Raw genomic sequence first — 7,890 nt, 5'->3', positions numbered from 1 at the left:
GATGTTAGATTGGGTAAATGGGGTTAAAAAACTATTAGTGCAGTAGGTGTGTAATTTTTTAGCTAAAAATTGGTAAGTAGTCACGGCCCCTCACTAAACTAAATAATACCATTACCATATTAGATAGTGAAAACAAAACAAAATCAACTGCTCATTATTTAAATTGTTGTAAAAAGAAAAAGGATAAAGGAAAAAAAAACAAACAAATAACTATCATCAAGATACCCTGATATCTTATAATTAGGAAAAAAAAGATACGATCTAAATCTCTCTCCACCAATGTATCACCCTATTTTATTGTAACCAAAGAAAGAAAAAAACGATCTTTTCTCTTTGTCTCTGTCCCTATGTGGATAAGGAGCTTTTTCAAAGAAGGAGATTCTCTGATTCAGTTGGTTACGGATGGCTTTGCAACGTGACCGTACATCCACGTGGATATAATCCTCCGTTGACGTGTCAGAATTAAAGAAATACCCGCCAATCACTCCTTTAAGCAACCAACGGAGCCATTTAAATAAATGAAAAAAAATCAATGAATTAAAATAAAATGGTTGGAGAAAAGAAGTAATAATGAAAAGGGGAGAAAAGGAAAGTTCCTTAATGAGCGCTGCCGGTTGTGGTGGGCATGTGAGGTGGGCATCTGCATGTGCCTCTGTTCGGTGAGACACCGTTGGCTTCATTGGCCAGGGCGGGTCCCACCCTCCCCACTTTCGCGGACCCGCTTGCTGAGACTGTACGTGGAGGCAGGAGGAGAGAATGGTTGTCACGGCCTCATGGATTATAAGTGCGGTGGTGGTGTTGGTGGTGGTGGCCGGCGGAGGAGGTGAGGTGGTGCCAGTCATGCTACCTGTTCCATTCCATCGCTGCTCAGAGAATCAGAGGAGATGGGTCATGGGGGGAATAAAGTAAAGTAATTCACAGGATTTGACACTTTGCATTCAGTTACTGTTAAGGAATTTTATTATTTTTAATATTTTCTTGTTTTTGAAGGGAGATTTACACCCAAAAAATTGCATTAACTAAGATGATATAATCGCAAAGGAAAAAATTTCTTCTTCAGGAAAGACCTAGCTTGGATAGAAAGAGAGAACAAGCTCTAAGAATTTTTAGTTGGGTGTTGTTATATATTAACATGTACAAAGTCAGGGACTTAGAGCAAGTCCACCGGTTACTCTTTAACCGGGCAAAGTCAGGATTTGCTGAGGTGGTAACCGGGCAAGAAAAAAAACCATCTTCCACCAACAGAACCTTGACCGGGCAAAGTCAGAACTTTCTTGACTTCAGTCAAGAAAAAAGGCAAGAGGATGACATTTTCCTTGCCCAGCCAAGGCCTGTGCCAACTCAGCCCACACCCAAACGTGGGTGACGTCTGCGGAGAGAGAAGAGGTGAGCCGACCTCGGGGGCAACAACATCGTGGAACTGAAGGCAGTAACAGTAAGCAGACCCGCCTGGGTTGCTTCGATCTCGGCCTGGGGTAGCGTCTGGGCGGGCTGACGCCAAGGAGCGGCCGGACGAGGTGAGGCGACCTCAGGGGGCCGGGTCCTTGGCCGGAGGACGCCGGAGAACGGAGAAAAATTCGGGTCGGGTCGGATGAAACCCGACAGGTCTGGTGCAGCTACGAGAGAGAGAACTGGAGGGGGGAAAATGCAAAAAAGAAAAATTTTCGTCCTTTGAAACAAAATAGAATTTTTTTTTTTTGCTATTTATAGAAAATTTTCAGATTTCAAAAATTCATACGAACTCCGAATATTGCGTTTCATGTATGTACGAGATGGTATCGACGAGCTCTACAACTTTTATGAAGGAAGGTTTCCCAAATTCTTAACGTATAAAAAGTCAATTTTCACGACCCCCAAAATAACGTAAAAGTGGATGAATAGTTTTGACCGGTCAAGAACAAACAACGGGTGTAAACCCATGTCCAGTGGCAGTGAACAGTATCTTGACTGGTCGAATTCTTGACTTCTGGACCTTGACATTTCTTGACTACGGGTGAACTTGCTCTTATAGCGTCGCAAGAGAGAGCACAAACACAGCCACACTGTTTCCTGTCCGGCGGCGGCCATGGATAGTGCCGGCTTCACTGTGTAGTCTCTTGGCTGACTGCCGAACGGGCACTTCAAAACCCGGGGCTGAAGTCGGAAGAAGAGGTGTTTTGCCTTAGGGTTTAGAAAGTTGGTTTTGATGGCAGGTTTGGAAGGCCTTTCTGGGCGTCTGTGGTTTCTGTGCATGGATGGCGAGATCCGTCGGCATGGATCTGGAAGCGGCTGGGTGACGGTGCGGCGTGTGGGTCTCGGGGCTGGTGCATCAACTGTGGCTCAGGGAGGTGCTGGCTTGGAGGAGATCGGCGGAGTGGCTCGTGGTGTTGTTGGCTTTGTGGCGGGGCTCTTGGGCGGCGCAGGCTCATGGTGACGGGACTCTTGGGTGGCACTGCATAGACGGCTGCAGGAGTGGTGGAAGGGTGGATTGGGCTTGGGTCAACCCTGGCTTGATGGACCTTGAGTTGGGTTCTTCTCTTTGGGGCTGCCCTATTGGGCCTCCTATTTAGGCTAGGGTTTTTTTAGCCCCAAGCCCATTTATATGTTTTTTAGTTTGGCTAAATTACAATAATTCCTTGTATTAGGACACTACGCACCGATGTGCATCTATATCTCTTTAGCGTCTCTGGAGTAGTACAGAAGGAGGTTATCCGCTATGTCTACGTATTTGAATGTACAATGAGTAAGACTATATGTACGTACCACTTGTGGGTACTACCACTCACTTCTTGTTTGTCTGTACATGGCAGCAGAAAGGTATGTAATGGCATATTCTGGCTTGTGACGACTATATATTATATTGGCTATTCCTTCATTCAAAAAAAAAAAAAAAAACATGTACAAAGCCAGTTATTGTGTAAATTATACATAATATCCTAATTAGAATACATGTACTGTGTAATAGAAAGACTGGCGATAGCTAGATAATCTCACAGGTTATGGGCAAACTAGTTCTTTAGAAATTAGGGAGGGCTTTTGAGAGAGTTTCACATAGTATAATGTTCTTTTGTTTTTTTACGATCGAAACAATTAAGACTTCATTAATAATTTCAAACAAATACATCTAAGGAGCAAAAATGTGGCATTTTTAAAAAGGGTTTTTGCCTATTTACTCTAATTTTAAGGATTTTTTCCCCACTTCATTAAGTTTTTTAAATTTCCTCTTACCCATGAAGATTCTAATAAGGTCCTTAATACCCAATTATGTTTTTTTAAGACTATTTTACCCTCACCCCTTTGTTATATATATATATATATATATATAGAGAGAGAGAGAGAGAGAGAGAAGCCATAGGAGACTTCGCTAGTCGCCGGATTTTGGCAAACGTTCCCCGGAATCCGGTCACCCGCCGCCGTCCACCGAACTTCGCTGAAAATCTCGCCAGAGGTCCCTAAAGAGGTGGTCGAAGATCTCATAGATTGCCTGAAAAGTTTATTGCCCCCAAGTAGACCTGTATCACCCCTCAATAGAATTTTCAGTCGCTAGAATAGGAACTACTCTCCCTAAATTTAGACAAATAAAACTTTGATTAAAGATTTAAAAAATGAAGAGATTATAGCAATTTAAAATGTCTATTGCCTCCCAATAGAACATTCAATTGCAAGAATAAGAACTAGTCTCCCTAAATTTTAAAAATAAAAAGCTAATTAAAGAAAAAAGGAGGAAATTATATCAATTCGAAACGCATATTGCCTCCCAATAGACCTCTATGCCCAATAGAATTTTTTTTTTTTTCATTTTTCTTTCCTTCTAGGCCTTTTGCCCCCATTTTATCCAAATAAAAAAAAAAAAAACAAACGAAAGAAAGAAAGAAATAAATTGACTTGTGCCCCCAATAAAACATTTTTTTTTCTTTATTCTTACATTATAGGCCTTCTGCCCCCATTTATACCAAAAAAAACAAACGACTCCATCCGAGCCCTGATAGCAAAGCCCCGCGAAGTTGGCGCGTGGAGAAGAAGCATCTCGAACCTAGACGAACTACACCGAAATATCATAGATATCTTCGTCGACTATCCTTGGACGCTTCAGTCGCCGTTGCCGAAAGCCTACTTTGCTACTACAACGTCGACAAGTCGCCGATTTCAGTATGGATCGCTTGGCTGGTTCTTGTGCTACTCTGCAAACTAGACGGCAAGACCAAGTTGTACAAGGATGGGGTCGGCGCTTTCTGGAAAGAGAGAGAGAGAGAGAGAGAGAGAGAGAGAGAGAGAGAGAGAGAGAGAGAGAGAGTAGATTGGGGTCGGGGCCTTCTGAAGAGGAGAGAGAGAGAGAGAGAGAGAGAGAGAGAGAGAAAGGGTCCAGGTCAGCACTGGAGGAGAGAGAGGGAGAGAGAAGATCGAAGTAGGGCTGTTAATGGGTCGTGTCGGGTTGGGTTCGTGTTGGGCCAAGGTATTTGTCGTATCGCAAGATACAAACCCAAACCCATTTAATAATAGTGTCAAAAATCTAAACTCAAACCCAACTTATTTATTAAACGGGTTACCCGTTTCCAACCCGCTTAACCCATTTAACAATTAGGTCGTGTCGTGTTAGACAAAATGACTCATTTAAGGGTTAACAATGCGACCCATTTAACTAAAAAAAATGCATAAATTGATTAAATTCACTAAAAACTCCACAAGATGAAGAATATAAATAATTATATATATATATATATATTCATAAATAATTAAATCCACTAATTATAAAAGCAAAATATTTCAAATTGTCTAATCCTATGATCAAATACTCCCAACGTCCAAAATTTCAAGAAGTATAACATAATCGGGTTATACAGGTTCACTTCGTGGTAGCGGGTTGACCTGTGGCCGACCCATTTATTAAATGGGTCATGACGGGTTGACCCACGGCTGACCCGCTTTTTAGTCGTGCGGGTTCAACCTGCTTTATTTGGTACGGGTTTCGAGTCGTGTTATCGGGTCGTGTCGGAATTGACAGCCCTAGATCGAAGGGATAAGAGAGTGGCATGATAGTAGTTATTTAATTAGATTGAGGGTAAAATTGTCATTTTACTCTAAATTGGGATAGTGTGAATAAAAATCTGTTGCTGGGATAAGTGAAGTAATTTTGGCTCATTTTGGTGCTTTTTAAAATCCTCGCCAATTTAAGCAAGTAAAAAGAAGTTCACTTTGATCAAATTAGTTATAAATCCTAATTCATGAGAAATAGTAGATAGTGAATGGGATCACTATCATTCCTATTTCAATTCTATCTTCTTAATAAAGAACTAACTTGACGACGATAATCTTTATCCATAATGATCAATCTCCTCAAGCGATTCACAAACTTGCACGCATTATGATGCAAGTATCTAGTTTCTATATGCATCGTTTTGTTGTGTCATGCCCATCTTAATCATATCAGACCTTTTATGACCCAACAAAAAAAAAATTTCATATTAGACCTTTGTCCCACTCGTTCCGGCTCGTTCTATCTTGAACTTCTTATTAGTCGTTGAAGCGGATCGATCCAAAAAATAAGTGAGGAGCATGAACGTCTTAGTCCAAAACAGAAATAAGAAAATTAATGTATCCACTTTTCAATACTTTTGGTTAATCGGCATGGAGGATCGATATTCCTAAAATTTGCCCCTAAATACACAAAATGGAATAGTGATTCATACAAGAAAAAGGTATGTGACAACTGGTGTATATATCCACGCGGTTCCACCATGCACATGGCTCTAACATGCATGGCTGTAGATTGATGTTCACCGCTCAACAAATGAAAAGCTTCGCTTACATGCATGCATATATGAGATCGGTTGCGTTCTAAATTCAACGTAGTTATCTAAATATAGGATTTATCTATATTACGTTAATATATATATATATATATATATATGGGTACATCAAACATCAAACAGACAAACTTCATACACTAATAGCTAGACTGATTTCATCTAGTGATCACTACTAATTCAGTTTACTATCGAATTAATCTATGACTACAGAGAACTAGTCTAACTATTGTAAAAAAAAATTAGTGTACTAGATTAATGTATTGTAACGATACATTAATATACAGTACATATTCTCCCAAAACCTATAATCAAATGTGATTCTTCAACGAACACACAATTGAAGCTAACTAAGCTAGCATTATTATAAGTGGTGGTGCACCAATTCGAGAAGATCATAACTATTATTGAATCCCATGCCATGTGCTGATGTGCACCAAATTGTGTACTGTTGGGGACAAAAATTTATGGTCAACTTATAAGATACATCATACATCATTCAATTACAGCTTGATAATGTGTGTGCATATATCATCGAGCACAAAACCTAATTATCTGGATTTGATAACAACATTGCTGGGTATTTTAATTTGCAATACATATATGGATGAAGGGTCTGTTCATGTCGGGCTAATCCATCATTGATACACAGTTATTTCGTTATTGGAAAACTTAATCTAACTCTTTTCTTTCTTATTATAGTGCATTTTTTAGGGATCAATGGTTAAGGCAACCCTAAGGAGATCGAAGCAACAGTTTTTCCCTGAATAGTTTAATTTATAGAATTTTTCTCTGTATATGAAGTCAACTGGGATATGAAAAAAAAGGGGAATGTATGTCACTTGAAGGATTTATCTGAATTATTTTGATCAAGAGTGATTGATCTCCAATATATGATTGATGCTTAGTTTTATCCTAACAAGGTTTCAACGTGTTCTTGAAATTTAGTGATTTTAATAACTAGCTGGATAATATAGTCTTTGTGTAGGTAGAGAGGATTACCGCCCTCTTTTCTTTCTATAATAATTAAAATTTCCAATCGGTAAACTCTAAGTTAAAGGAGAAAAGAGTATCATATTTCCATAACTCGAAGACAAAACTAAATACTATCCTCAATCAAAATTAAAGAGAACCATGGTGGCTCACCATGCAATCAAACTTGAGGATCATATTAATGAGCCAAGTAAAGAATTTAACTCGGAAATTTCGGTTTGGTATGGGCTAAAAGACTCAATTTGCAGTAGTTTCAAGTTAAAGGGGACTTCAGAGAATTTTAACTCTCGTTCAAGATATCTTACCTTAAAATGCTAGTAGTGACTCTTCTGCTCATCCTCATTTTAAAATGCATTGGAGAATTCAACTCTTGTTCAAGATATCTTAATTACCTTACTAATTTAACATCTTTGAGTCATTTTAGCTTTCAAGACATCAATTTTATCAAGAATTTCGCAAAGCGAATATGGCTGCCCATTTTTTTGCAAATTTAGAACAATTGTATTCGTAAAACTTTATCTCATTTAAAAACTATCCTCCTATTGTAGTTCCTTTGTTTGTTTTTGACGCTTTAATGTATGTATAAGACCCTGAAGAATTTTCTCCTTAATGTACTTTCTTTTTCAATGAAAAGGAGAAGAAAAAAACTCAGAATTATCCGTTAAAGGGCATATATATTGATAATGTATTTGAGTGATATATATGTATTGAGTTGGCATATGTCCATTCCGATCGACCACATTAGGCAGTTCACACAAGAATTTAATTGTTAGTTCAACGAACTTAAGATAAGCTTTTTTCAATACCTCATTTCACACTTGAAACTCCATCATTCATGGGTAGGGAAATAGGGAGGAAGAAGAAGAAGAAAAACTAGAAGAACCCATTTGGATTGCCATTTAGATTATGTAGATGTTGAAATCAATGGTTTGGTACAAATTACAATCACTTACAAATCCGAAGCAAAAGCATGCAGCATGTTCAGGTATTAAATGTTAGGTGATTTCCATATCATCCCCATCCTTGTCTATGAAGTTAGCCACCCTACATTGAAATATATGCCTAATCCACCAACATGCCATTCTTGATGGATGATGAAATTAGCTTCATTTTC

Source organism: Rosa chinensis, chromosome 4 (genome assembly GCF_002994745.2).
Source record: "Rosa chinensis cultivar Old Blush chromosome 4, RchiOBHm-V2, whole genome shotgun sequence".
Taxonomy (NCBI): domain Eukaryota; kingdom Viridiplantae; phylum Streptophyta; class Magnoliopsida; order Rosales; family Rosaceae; genus Rosa; species Rosa chinensis.
The sequence above is the reverse complement of the archived record's forward strand: the minus strand, read 5'-3'. Positions refer to the sequence as shown.